Genomic DNA, 14,078 nt, shown 5'->3' with positions numbered 1-14,078 from the left:
GTAGAAACAAGTTAGGAAGGAACAGAAAGCTAATTTAACAAAGGAAAAACAGAAACTGGCACATTAGCATCTGAAATAGTAAAGTAAACTGTTATCAGACTTGAAATTCACACAAGGGTTCCCTGGTTTTACACTTTTAATGGTTTTGCTGTAGGTTTTCATTGGTCTCCACACTATTGTCCGTCTTCACATTCTACTGGTTACCTCAGTTGCTTTGTTCATTCTAGAGTAGTGTCACCAGAGCAAGTGTATATCACTACTAAATTTGAACTGGTCTACTCATGGATTGATGGAGTCACTTCATATTTGGTCCATGGTTTCTTCAGTTATTCCAATTCCCCATCATAATGTCCCTTTTTCACCCATTGTCACATTTCTCCTTTGATTTTTGAAAATGTCCCCTTTGTTCATGCTAGATCTGACTGAAAACTGCTTTCAATCTAAATATTAGGTCTTAAATACTGTGTGCAACTGACTTCAAAGATGAATGAAGAGGTTAACAGAGAATCTGTTTGTATTGATTGATTGATATTTTATTTCTATCGCGCTCTTACACAAGTGTTTCAGAGCGCGACAAGGAAAGGGAGGGGAACAGGGGAGAACGAAACAGCAATCTTACTAGTCCCAGTGACATTGAGAACGTGCAAGTGCATGGGAGAGGGGGGAGGGGAAAAGTGCATGGAAGGGGGGAGAGGTGGAAAGTGCAAAGCAGAGGAGAAACAGATAAATAACAATAAATAAATAATAAAGGCAACAAACAGTGGTAATGCAGCCAGCATTTTGCAAGTGTTAGGTTTAAGGCAGGAGACAGGGTAGGTCTGATAAGTGCAGGAAGAAAAAGGGGGGGCTGTATGGGTACAGATACAGACCCCAGTGCAAGGGGTGGCCCGGAGACAGCTTGGGAGGGTGGCAGGATGAGCAGGTACCTGGGCCCAAAAGACAGAGGGTGGCCAGGTGCATGGTACCAAGAGAGAACAGATCAGCAGGGGAGAGGGGGAGCGAAGGCAGAAGAAAAGAGGAAGGTCTTGAGATGCTTCTGGAACCGGAGATGGTTCTCCTCAAGTTTAGAGTGGCAGGGAGGCTGTTCCAGAGGGAGGCCACAGCCGGAGGCAGAGATCTACCCCCAGCTTGTTTCTTAGAAAAATGACTAACCCTGAGTGAGTTGGAGGTAGAGGAGCGAAGAGCTCGAGAGGGGAGGTATTTGCGGATGGATAGCTGAAGGTGTTTTGGACCCAGACCCCAGAAAGCCTTGTGGACAATGCAGAGGGTTTTGAATCCTTGATTCCACTGGGAGCCAGTGGAGTGATTTCAGAGCTGGAGAGATACGATCCCAGGGCTTGAGGCCAAGGACAAGTCTCGCAGTCCTGTTCTGGATTAGTTGCAGAGGGCGGAGAGTAGAGACAGGTAGATTTAGATAGAGGCTGTTACAATAGTCCAAGCTAGAGAGAACCAGAGCTTGAGATACCATGAGCTTCTGGGGGAAGGAGAGGAAAGGCAGAGAACCTCTGAGGAGGTGCAGTTGGAAATTTGACTTTTTAGAGACCTCAGAGATGTGGGCGGAGAAGGAAAGGGTGGAGTCAAAGATGACCCCGAGGTTCTTTGCCTCGCAGGTGGGGGTAGGAGGATGGCCAAGGGAGGCCGGTCAGAGAGTGAGGGGAAAGGATGGTGAAGGTGTGCCGATGAGGAGGATCTCTGTCTTGCTGGCATTCAGACAAAGATCATTGGCGGCACACCAATCTTGAATGGCAGATAGGCAATCAGAGATGAGAGAGGGAGAGGAGGTGGCAGAGGGCAGCCTGAGGGTTGAGTGTCGTCAGCATAGTACTGGAAATTTGAGCAGAAAATGACAATGCAGTGGGTGAGAGTTGCCAGGTATTGGTTGAAAAGCCAGGGCGAGAGGTTAGATCCCTGGGAACACCACAGGTAGAAAGTAAGATAGATGAAAGGAAGGACCCAAGTTGGACCTGGGAGGGTCGATCTGAGAGGAAAGAGGTCAGCCAGGCCAGAGCCTGATCAGTGATACCCAGGTTTTCACAGAGACGGTTGAGCAGGTCGAAGGCAGAAGAGAGATCGAGAAGGATGAGGACAGAGGGAATGTTAGAGTCAAGGTTGGTGAGCAGACCTTCACGGATGTTTAGGAGAGCAGTTTCCATGTTTCTGGCAGCTCTGAAGCCAGACTGGTTGTCATGGAGACAGCCAACAGAATTGGAATGAAGGTTGAGCTGAGAGATGGCCAACTTTTCCAGGAGTTTGCCAAGAAAGGGAGTAATGGAAATTGGGCGATAGTTAGCTGGATAAGAAGGATCAGCTGTGGGTTTCTTGAGAAGAGGATGCACAAAGGAGTGCTTCAGAGGGGAGGGGAAGGATCCAGAGGCAAAGGAGTGGTTGCAAAAATCATCAAAGGCCGGTGCAAGGGTGTCAATGTGGTCCTTGATGGTTTTAGAGGAACAGGGATGAACCTGTTTTGAAGAGGCTTTCATAGATCGGACTTGTCTAGCAACCTCGTCAGGGGTGAAAAGAGGAAAGGACGAGCAGGATGGTGGGAGGGTGGCTAAAAGAGGGTCAGCAAGCACAGATGGAGAGGGAGGAGGAGGAGTGTGGGTGGAGAGGGTGGACGTGATGCCCTGGGTTTTTGAAATGAAGTGAGAGGCAAGGGCATTGCAAAGAGCCTGGGAGGCAACAGGAGGGGTAGAGACTGCAGCAGGGTTGGCCAGCTCCTTGCAGATTTTAAAGAGTTCGGCCGAGTTGTTAGATGCCGCAGAGACATGAGCTTGAATAAGAACTCTCTTCTTGGTGAGGACAGAGAGTCAGTATTGCCTTTGTAGCAGGCGACAGACCAGTTTGTCAGCAGATGAACAGGAAGTCCTCCATTTCCTCTCAACTGCCCTACACTTATGTTTAAGTGTAGCTAGGTCAGAGTCATAACAGGAATTGAACTTGGCTTTGGACTTCAAACGGATCCTCATGACAGGGGCAAGAACATCAAGCATATCAGAAATTGAAGAGTAGAGCAGAGACAGGGCTGTATCAGGATGAGAGACAGCCAAAGGTGGAGGGGGTGGAGAAAGTGGCGGCAAAACCCTCAACTGACACACGCTTCATGGGCTGGATGTTCGAGAAGGTAGGTGGCAGTATCGGGGTAGGCTTGGCTTGGGGGGAAGAGAGGGAGAGATGAGATGAGAGGAGGGTGTGATCGCTCCAGGAGAGAGGAGTGGTCAGAGGGATGGCGAGGGGGGGTCAGAGGAGATCAAGACATTGAGTGTGTGCCCTGCAGAGTGAGTCGGGCCAGAGGGGAGGATGGGCAGGGAGAGGGAGTCGCAGAGGTCACGGAAGAGTAGAGAGAGTAGCAAGGAGAGTCTAAATGTATATTTAGGTCACTGAGGAGAAGGAGTTGAGTGGTAGAGGCCAGGAGGGAGGAGGAGAGGTCTGCCCACTCAGAGAGAAATGAGGTGATTTGACCAGGAGGCCAGTAGATGGTAACCACAGTAAGAAAATGGGTAGGCAAGAGAGAAAGCCTACAGACAAGGCATTCAAAAGAGAAGTAGATCTGAGTGGGAATGATAGAGGCAGGAATCCACTCAGGAAAGATCAGGGCTACCCCCCCACCGGACCGGGAGGATCTGCGTGCTGAGAGGATCTTGTAGCCATCAGGGAGGAGAGTATCAAAGGGCGTAACAGAGCTGGCCGTGAACCATGTCTCAGTAAGACCAAGGATATCAAGGTCTAGTTCTTCAAGGAGGTGGCAGATGTCAGAGGAGTGTTTGACGGCAGAGCGAGAGTTGAGAGTGGCAATATGAAGAAGGTTGCCAGCCTTAAAGACCTTCTGGGGAGGGATAAGAGATCAGAGGTATGCCCTGCGGAGGAGAAAGAGCCCTAGGAGGGGCAGAGGAGGAGGAGCAGAGAGAGGGCAAGGTAGCCAAGGGGAGAGAGGAGGGGACAGCAGGAGATGAGAGGAAATTGATGAGGCGACGGAAGCGCCTATCAAAGAGGAGGAGATCGGCCTGAGGGCCTTGGACCATGTCAGTGCCATTTAGGTAGACATTAATGATGACTTTAGAGGAGTCGAAGGAAGCCATGAGAACTTTCCAGTGAGTGCCACCATTAATGGGAGAGGAGGTGATAGGGCAGAGCACAGAGACCATATGAGGAGATAGATCTGGCGAAGGAACGACAAAGAGGATGTCGGTAAGGGTCTGTCTAGAGGAAGCATTGGAGTAGGTGTCGGTGATAGGAAGACCAGGATTAGAGGCCAAGATATCCTTTTTGAACTTCTTCCTACCAGACTTAGTGAGAAGGGAAGGATAGTCAATGGAGAAGCAGTTGGAGAAGATAGGAGAAACAGAAAGCGCCATTGGGTGGAAGTAAGGAGAGGATGGAGATACTGGGGGGCTAAGGCAGGTAGGTGTGAGACAAAATAGAGTGGTGAGGTCAATGGGCTGGCAAGTTACAGAGAAGAAACAGCATACAAGCAAAATACAGAGAGTTTCGCAATGGGCAGCAAGATATGACTTGTTAGCACAAAGCAAAAACAGCAAGATTTGACTTTTTAGCACAAATCAAAAACAGCAAGATTTGACTTTTTCAATCTTGGAATCGGATGTTAGCAAAGGGTTTTAGGAAGCACTGTGCAGCAGGATGACAACATGGGAGCAACAAGCAGAAAGAACAGTGATAGTCAAAGGCAGTAGAAATGAGTCCATAAGGAGGGAACTACCCATAGTTCTGGAGGTGCAATGTCAAGGCAGTCCGGATTTCTTAGCGGAGTGAGGTGGCAGCATCATTGTGATTAAGGTGCAGGGAGGACCCCAATTAGCGTTCCGGAAGCGGACATGGAGCAGACAGGGGCCTTGGAAGTGGGCCTTTGCTGAGAGGGCCGGCGGAAGCCTGCCGGTCCCTGATTGGATGGAAGAAAACACTCAACAATCAATGGGAGTGCAGCACATGGAGAGGTGATTCAGCACAACATGCCTACACAACAAAGAAAACCACAGCGGCCATCTTGGAAGGGCCAATATTGCATGTATTGCATTGTTTTGTTGAAAGAAGATCTGAAACATGCAGAAACTGCATGTTGTTTGGAAAATAGATGTGAATATGTGAATAGAGTCAGATGGGAGTCAATAACTGGGATAGTACTAGATACCACAACGTGCAGTTTGTGTATATTTGCATTTTACATACTTATATTTTATGGAAAGAAAGATTTTTCTAGAAATGTGTTTTTTCATGCCAGTGACTAAAGCAGTGTTAGAATGTAGTCCTCTACATTTCATTTTCAGCAAACTAACCATCCAACCACATGTTAGCATCACTGCACCTACCTAATAATCCTGCAAATCAAAAGTGGCCCCCAGCAGCAGAAGCTCTAAAGGTGTGCCCATCTCATGATATACAGTTCAGATCCTGTTGCATCATCTACAAGGCTGTTATCCTGAAGTCCCCAACCTCCCTCACTGAGAAAATCAGCATCTCCAGAGGCCTGTGATCCACCAGAAGTAAAGAATTGGGCAGACTTGAATTAAGATGGTTCAGGAAAGAACGAACCAGAAGACAGTCCTTCTCTGTCTACACTCCAAAACTCTGGAACTTCCTCATCATCAACATCAGACTTGCCCCATCACTTCTACAGTCCAGGGAAAAGCTCAAGATCTTCATCTTCAAGGAATGGCTCCTCCTTAACACCTAGGTCTCGATATGCTGCACCCCCACCTTACCTGAGGCTTGTGATGTGCTTCCCACTATCTGCCCAGGTTGCTTATAGATCCATTGCTGCCAATTGCCCACCCTCACCCTCCCCGTTTAGCTCCCTGATCCTTTTTTCTCTGCTTCCCTCACTGTGTTCTTCCCCCTATGATTGTACATTTCTCCATTGCTTCCCAAAGCTAGGCTCACACTTGATAAATACCCTAATAATAATAATAATAATAATAATAATAATAATAATAATAATAATAATAATAATATACGTCGTCAACATTAGTAATATTGTCAGAGCAATAATTAATGCAATAATTAATTAATATTGCATCTCCCAACTCTCTATGTTGTAACACTAAATACAAACTCGACTGCCCAGGCACAACGTTTAAACCATAATAAACTTTCAACAGGTTTACCACTCAGTGACATCTCCAAGATGGTGCTGATTACATAATGACATGCTGTGCAATGTGTGTTTGCCCTTCATTAGCACATCACTAGCACTGTAGAGATTTTAACACATGATTTAAAGGGAGAGGGATTAAAACCTCTTTGTCACCTTTTTTGTTGCATCTTATTATGACCTAAAATAACCTAAAATGACCTGCATTTAAATCTAAGTCAGACAATTATGATCGGTTGTACAATTGTAGTTTAATTTGTTATTCCAGGAATGCTAAATTATGTTTGGTTTATTGCTGTACTATTGCCAAACAATGAAAACAAACATTGGTCATGATTTGCAAACCAGAATTACAATGGTGCAATCCCTTTGAAAAAAACTCTGTGTAAATCACGACAAGTGACTTTATCACTAGCGTGTTGTTGATGATAACATTGATTTATAAGAGCAGAACTGGTAAAGTGACCAGACAGAAAAACACGCATCAATAAATGTCGAAATACAGTAGAGATCATATTCCAGGTCATCAGATTTTCCAAGGATTTCTTGCCTCTATGACTTAAATGTTCTGGTATTTATATCTGCTTGAAAGCATGTGTGACTGATTCTCCCTCATGTTAGAGTCATTTTTGACCCTGGGCCCACTTCCAAATGCAAATGGATCCTTATTGCTAGTTAACAATGAATTTTACATGTCCACTGATGTTCAACTTCTACTCTGCTCCCACAGCAAGTGCCCTACTATTAAAATGTCCTTAGATTAAAGATTTCGAAAAAGTCTCTGGTGTAAATGGGAGAGAGGCCACCTTTCACTGGTGCAATGCTATGTCCGGTTCACTGGAAGGTGTGGATGAAAACCTTCCAGGGCAGCCATGGCACGTGTGTGCAGTTTTTAGAGGGAATACACATATACAATCAAATGAAGAAAAAAAAAGCTTTTAGAAAGGAAAAAGGACAATTGAACGCTTGAATTTTTACATTTCAGTCATGAAACATTGTCTTCTATTTTTGGGGAGATTATTTTATAGAGGTTTTCTTTTCGGTTCAATAATACTATTAGGAGCACTGTTGAGGTAGATATCTCATACTGTATTTCTTTTTTTATTGATGTGACCCATGGCTACAAGACTGGACATGGGGGAAAATTGAAAGACCCGACTTGTTGATTACTTGTGTAGTGATCTTAGAAGTGGCTTTCCAAATGTAAGCACCCTAACAATATTTGTATATACAGACACAACTGACCACAGAGAAATAAATACAGTTTTCAACCTTTTGCGTCTCCAAAACATACATCAGGCAATAGAGCATTTGTTTAGCAAAAGGGTAGAACTCTTCACAAATGTATATGAAATTTGGCTAATGATCGTGTCCTTCTAGAGTATGAGCTTGATATGAGAATGTGTCATCTAGGAAAGATGGCAAGGGACATATTATTGTAAATATTTGAACTCTAAGTAATGGTGACATTTTCATGACTAACCTTGGTCAACCAGGTCCTTACAAATAGCATGGACGTGTCTGGTTCATGCTGTATACCGCTGCACAGTATATGGTATTGATGAGGGCATGGCATTATGCTGGAAGAACCAATACATTTACAAGAAAGAAATAACAGCACAAATAAACATATGAATGCCAAAGGTATACCACCAGTCGTTTTTCTCATCAGAAAAAAAACATTTGTGCGGGGGAATGAACCCAGAGCTCCTTGGCTTTCCCTTGTGAGGGCTCCTCCCTCTCGGCCACCATTGCTCTGGCGATGATTTGTGAATGGATAACTCGGTTCCTGTGTCTCACTCATGTACAAGTTCTAGCAGTAAATGCCATCCGACCTTACTTACATTTTTGGAGGGTTTAAGCCTACTGATCAACACTTCCCCCCATTATATGCAAATGCAGTGTGTGGGTGGGAGCAGATGAACAGTGACTAGACACACATTTTGAGTGAGTGTTTATATCTAGCAAGTTGGAGGAGTTCCATGAACCATAAAATAAATTCAACATCTACTGGAGCAGGCATTGCACTGGGGGACATAATTGAATTATTGGAATTCTGGCCAATGTTCACATGTTTATAGCTAAACAGCAATAATGAGCAAACAGAGGGGCAAATGTCTAGCTCGTTATTAAGAATAAAGGTTCACATGTGTCTATTTGAAAAGTAATTTCCCAGTACCAAACTCTACCTCATTGATGTTCACATTTAATTAATTATTTAGTCTGTCACATAACTAGTTCAGCTCCCATATTATGTCATCAATATAACGCTAGTGCTATTATCAAATGGCAATTAAAATGCAGGAATTATACGATCGCCACTGATCAGAGAGCACCATTGTTTTATCCCTCTCTGTTATTAAGCACCCAGGCGCGGGATCACTTTACGAACGCTGCCCTTTCGGACACAGCATTTTCAAGCACTTGTATGACGCTGCCTAACCAACCACAGTTATAGAGGCAGTGCATGCCCTCTAACTGTTACGCTACCACCCTGCATACAACCTCGTCGTAGGCGACCCGGTTCCTCTACAAAGTCATTTGTCCTACGCGACTTTGGCCTGACAACACTTTGTTTACTAACCGGCACAGTCTTCACCAATGGAAGCTGTTGTAGCCCTATAGACTATGCAAGTTAACAAATATTTTTACTAATCAGCACAGTCGGTGGGGCCCACTACTAATTTTCAAAGATTCTGCAGCTCAAACGTTTTGCAAATATCAATTTTCTGCTATAAATTGCCTGCAGCCCCCACTCCTGAAGACGTTGCCAGTCCTCACAAGCCATTCTGGTACCACAAACCAGCCCCAGCTTCATGCCATGACCAGCTACCACACTCAAGAGTGCGCCTAGCCCTGCAAGATCAGGTATGCTATCTTTGAGAATGGTATTTCACCAATTCTCCTGTAACAGTTTACAATCAGGCCAAACTTTAGCCTTGTTCCTACAATTTATCTTCAAGCCACCAGGAATTACGGATGCTTACTGCATGTACATTAGACAGCATTCAAGTAATCCATCTCAAGACGCCACCCAAGCATCTTAGGTAAGTCACATCCTGCAGTGTATCCTCAATCCTATTCATCTGGTTGGATTGATCACACTTCTTTTAAACCAAACCCGTTTTTAAAACAACTTGTATCCTTTGTCCCTTCAGATAAATAGGCCTGTTTGCTGCATAAGGCCTTCAATGTAAACAGCACTCCATAGTGTCCTGACGACAGTTCGGAACATTGCATAATCCGTGTCATCCGGTAAATGTGATGCTTAAACCACTTCCGAACTAGTAACACCTATTTGCTGTGTGGACAGAAGATATGCACTGTTAATGTTTCAACAGTACATTAAATACCACTTACGCTGCTATTAACCATACCATGCACAGAATTGTATGTTTGTTTACTGTGTACATGACCAATGATTTAGTCTCTATGTTTTGTTTGTTTCTGAACATGTTTGCTTACACATTGTTCAACATGAATACATTTTGTTTTATCTGTACTTTTCTCACCTTAGTTGTGTGATCAAATGGTTAGTTTATAATTGAATATAAAGAGAGGGGTAGCCGTTTGGCTCTGTTTTCTTGTGTTTAGTTATACGTTTACCCTCTAGATCCGAGCCCCCCGAAAACAAAAAAGAGGGTCCCCTTCGCACCTTTCTTTCTTTTTAACAGCAATTAAATTAATAAATGGAGAGACACAGTGATTCGGCTTGACCTGTCACTGCTTGCTACCAATCTGTGCAAGGGTTTTAAACATTAGTCCACATATATATGCTGACCTTTGTTTCTTTCTCTCTGAACAGTTTGTCTATGCATACTGTGCACTCGGCCTGCATGTACAATTATAGATATCATAACCCTCTGCTGCACCAAACATATTCTGCGGATATGTTCGGGACAAAATAGTGGCAATATGTGTCAAGGAAATGCGTCTTAGGGGTGGGAAAATAGAGCAATATATCCACATTCTGCTCTCAGACACAATACTGTCAATAGAGGCACTAGGGTGTTAAACCCGATCTGTCACTCTATCGATGCCCTTCAACCTAGACAACCAAAGAAACACTTTAATCCATTGTTTTCACCAGTGCTAGCAGCCTTGAGGGAACAATACCGAAAAATAGAAAGAGCTTGGAGCATGTCCAGTACGTTAACTGTGCTCGAGTATGCAAAACCACCACTAAAAGCTTACAAGAAAGCCATATTTGAGGAGAAAGCTACGTTTTTTGAAGAACAATATTGTAATCCCAAAGAACCGACCTGAGGACCAGTTTGCTACCACCCCCAATTTCCAAAACCTTTCAAGTAGTACATCGTGTGTTACCCCTTCAACGACTCAAGTCTACGAAGTCAATGATTGTTTTCAGAACAAATCTATCCAGGAATCAAGCAAGCTTTTCATCAGACTGAATCTATTAAGTTTGAATCCTTCATGGGAGAGCAATTATTTGACTTTAGCCCAGTTACCCCTGACTTCATTATTGCACTTGTTCTAAATATGCAACCCACTAACTATACGTTTGATGTACTCCATGCCTCATATACATGCAACAGCCTTGGCTCAGTTTTTGACTACCTTTGTTAATACATCATTTGGCTGAGGACTAGTTCCAAGTGATCTGTAAACATTCATGGCTTCCTTACTGCTTGTTAGGGAGAATTCTCCAGAATAGCTAATTTCCCTTACCTACGCAGTCCTTCAGCAGCTTTGCCGGATTTCTAGGATTTATTTTTTGCACCTGGTAAGAGTGTGAACCTTTTTTCCCACTCTTACATGTGTTTTGCTGTTTGTGTTTAACATCTTTGTGTTCATAGACTGTGGAGCCTCACCTACTCCTTAGGCATCATCTTTTTACTGTGTGTTACACAGCACCTTTAGTGCAGTGACAAAGGGTTGTCTTTTTCAGACTTCCCACTTTAAACTCCATTTTCTGAGACTGACGACTGACTCCCAGAACATGTAAAGTTGCCATTGACTTTATTAGTCTTTTTAAATTCGCAGACCCAATACAATCTATCTTACATAGAGTTCTGAAAAGGGATAATAATTATCCCTTTTTGTCTGTTTCTCGTGGAACATTATTTTGTTGCCCTTTATTTAAGATTTGGCTGGTGGCAGTGGTATCTACCCTCTTTTTCCTACCGCGGTCTATTTAAACAGCCTTGGTACTGTTTTAGGCTAAGTTAGTAGCCTCAAACTTAAATCCGCTTGACCCCATTTACTTTTATTTGGTTCAGGCTGGGTTTATTCGCCATTTATTTTTGTAAAGATCTTTCTCATGTTTTACTCTGCTCGCCAAACCAGGTTTGGTTCCTTTGTTCGCCGTCCTTTGGCGGGCTGCTGCACAGAAGCCCTCCGTAGGCGCCTGACTGTCTGAGGGGGACAGGATGTGAGGGAGGGGTTTGGGACTCCCTGCACAGGGTCTCCTTGGAGACCCATGTCGCACTCTGTATGATTGGCTGTGGTGACGGTCCCGCCAGGACAGCCACCCTGCTGTGTGATTGACAGCCAGGCTGCGTGAATAGGAGAAAACTGCATAAAAAGCAGGTCTCTGGACTGAGAAGGCAGACTCGCCACTGGATCCAGAGAACCGAAGAGAAGCTGACAGAAGAGGACCTCTGCCACGACTGAAGCTCCCGCTAAAGCCCTGTTGTGGGTCCGAATCTCCAAACTTCGATGACAGGGAAGATCTGCAAGGAATCTTCTCCCCTTGAGATGGTGGGACCAACCAGTTGGCCAAACTGCAAGCCAGGCTTCCCTCCTCTGGTCGAATTTGCTGTGCACAGCTGCAGTGAACCGGATAGCCAGAAGGAGCAGTCCCTGCTTGGGTTTTAAGGAGCGCACCTTTTAATTGTTGCTTTGCTCTGCCGCTGGTTTCTTCCCTGGGCAGTGCAGGATCCTCCAGTCTTCCTACTTCGTGTCAGTCCCACAGTTGCTTCAGGAACCGTGAGCCTGCTGGACTTGCTGGGAACGTGTGCCTCAGCTACAGCCTTCTTCTCCATTTAAGGTACTGTTTAAACCTGGTTGTTTGTTCCGTCCGACTGCAGTGAAAGTGTTTGAAATCTTTCGCCAATCCTAGGGCTTTTCCTTCCCTATTCTTTAAAGTAACTTTTCTTCTGACCAACTTCATTCCAAACTCTTGGCCAAGACTTAACCGTGAACTACTCTGAACTTTGTGATCCTCTGCAAAGACTCTGGTCCATTGACTTTGGCTCAGGCCTTTTAATTTGATTTCCTCACCGTAGTAGCCTTTTCTTGATTGCTCTTCTTACTTACTTGTTGGTGCTGCTCAACTTTTGTCTAACCTTGTCTTCCCCTCCCTTTTTAATTGCTGGAGCGCCATTTTGCTCACACTTCATTTTGAGCTTAACTTGTCCGGAATCCATTGGGTTGTGTATAGTATATTAAGAGTGTGATTTTTCTCCTGCTTTACTTTAGTGAATTGTTTTACAACTGATATCTAAATAAATGTATATTCTTTTACTCAGAAACTTTGAGTCAATGTTTGTTTGAATCATAGTTATTGCTGTCCTTTGTGTAACTATTGATACTGCTCACTTTACTCTTGAGATAAGTATGGCTGCTCAGCCATCGCTACCGCTTTACTTTGTACTAAAGGCTTGTACCAAAGGTGGATTTGTACTGTCACTTGTAGTCTTAATTGTGTGTGGTGTTCCCAAAGGGTACTGCATATGATTCTGCCTAACACTGCTAATAAAGTGTTCCCTGGACCCGGTGACCTACAGAACAACTACCAAACTTTTAGATACAATAGTTACTCTACAGATTCAAGAGCACGTGGAGAAGTCAGCAGTGCTGGGCATCTTTCAATCCAGTTTTTGCCCACTTCACAATTCTGAGAGTGCTCTGATAGCTGTGTGGGATGACATCCTACAAATTGTTGATGAAGGAGACTTTACCTTGTTGGTGAGGCGTGATCTTTCAGCAGCATGTGACAAGGTGGATCGTAACATTTGACTGTCCAGACTAGGTGAGGCAGCTAGAGTATAATTTCATGCTCTGAAATGGTTTAGATTTTTTTATTGAACTGCTATCAACATGTCAAAATTGATAACTGTTGGTCTGACTCTCTCTCAATTGATTATGGCATCTGTAAGGGCTCCTCTTTGTCCCTGTTACTATTTAATAAACACATGCAGCCTTTGATGGCCATCTTCTGAATATATAACCTGGGATACCACTCATATGCAGATGACTCCGGGTTATATATGAAAGTGACTAAGTCACCTGAATCTCTAAAAAAAAATTCTGCACTGTATTGAGGACATGGGCAAGTGGATGACAATGACAATACCTCAATTGAACGAAACTAAGCTGATCTTGCTTTGACATACATGTCTTCTGGGTGATCACATCTGTAATCCACCCCCACCATTCATCTTTGGGGTACCAATGACTTTTTCTGCACAATTTTAAAAATCTAGGACGGCTATGACAATCATATTTAGGTTGCGATCAATACATGGGAGCTAAAGTACAATCTATCTTCTACTCTTATGTCTCCTACAACATTCCCTTCTATTCGGACATATCAATCATCTTCAGACGTCCCAAAATGCAGCAGTTCTCCCTTTTTTCAAGGCACCTATGATAGCGACCACCTTGACTATGAAGAGATCCCTTCATTGGTTGCTAGTGAAGAAATTGATTTTAAAATCCTCTGTATTTCAATGCTTAAATAATCTGGCACCAATCTAATGGTCTACTACCAGCCTTTTTGCTCCCTTCGATCAGCTGATAAGCATCTACTTACTGTCCCCCCTTTGCGGTTTGTCCATAGGAGTGAAAGGCGGTTCTCTATTTATCATCCTAGGCTGTGGAATTCACTCCCACTGTTCATCAGCAAGGTTTTAAAAAGACATTTCTTTTCATAAAGGATATTTCCTTCATTTGCATGGATTATATGTTGGTTAAGGACTATAGTATGCTGCGTGGTTGACAACCTAGTAAT

Source organism: Ambystoma mexicanum, chromosome 4p (genome assembly GCF_040938575.1).
Source record: "Ambystoma mexicanum isolate Mex_15411 chromosome 4p, UKY_AmexF1_1, whole genome shotgun sequence".
Lineage (NCBI taxonomy): Eukaryota > Metazoa > Chordata > Amphibia > Caudata > Ambystomatidae > Ambystoma > Ambystoma mexicanum.
The sequence above is the reverse complement of the archived record's forward strand: the minus strand, read 5'-3'. Positions refer to the sequence as shown.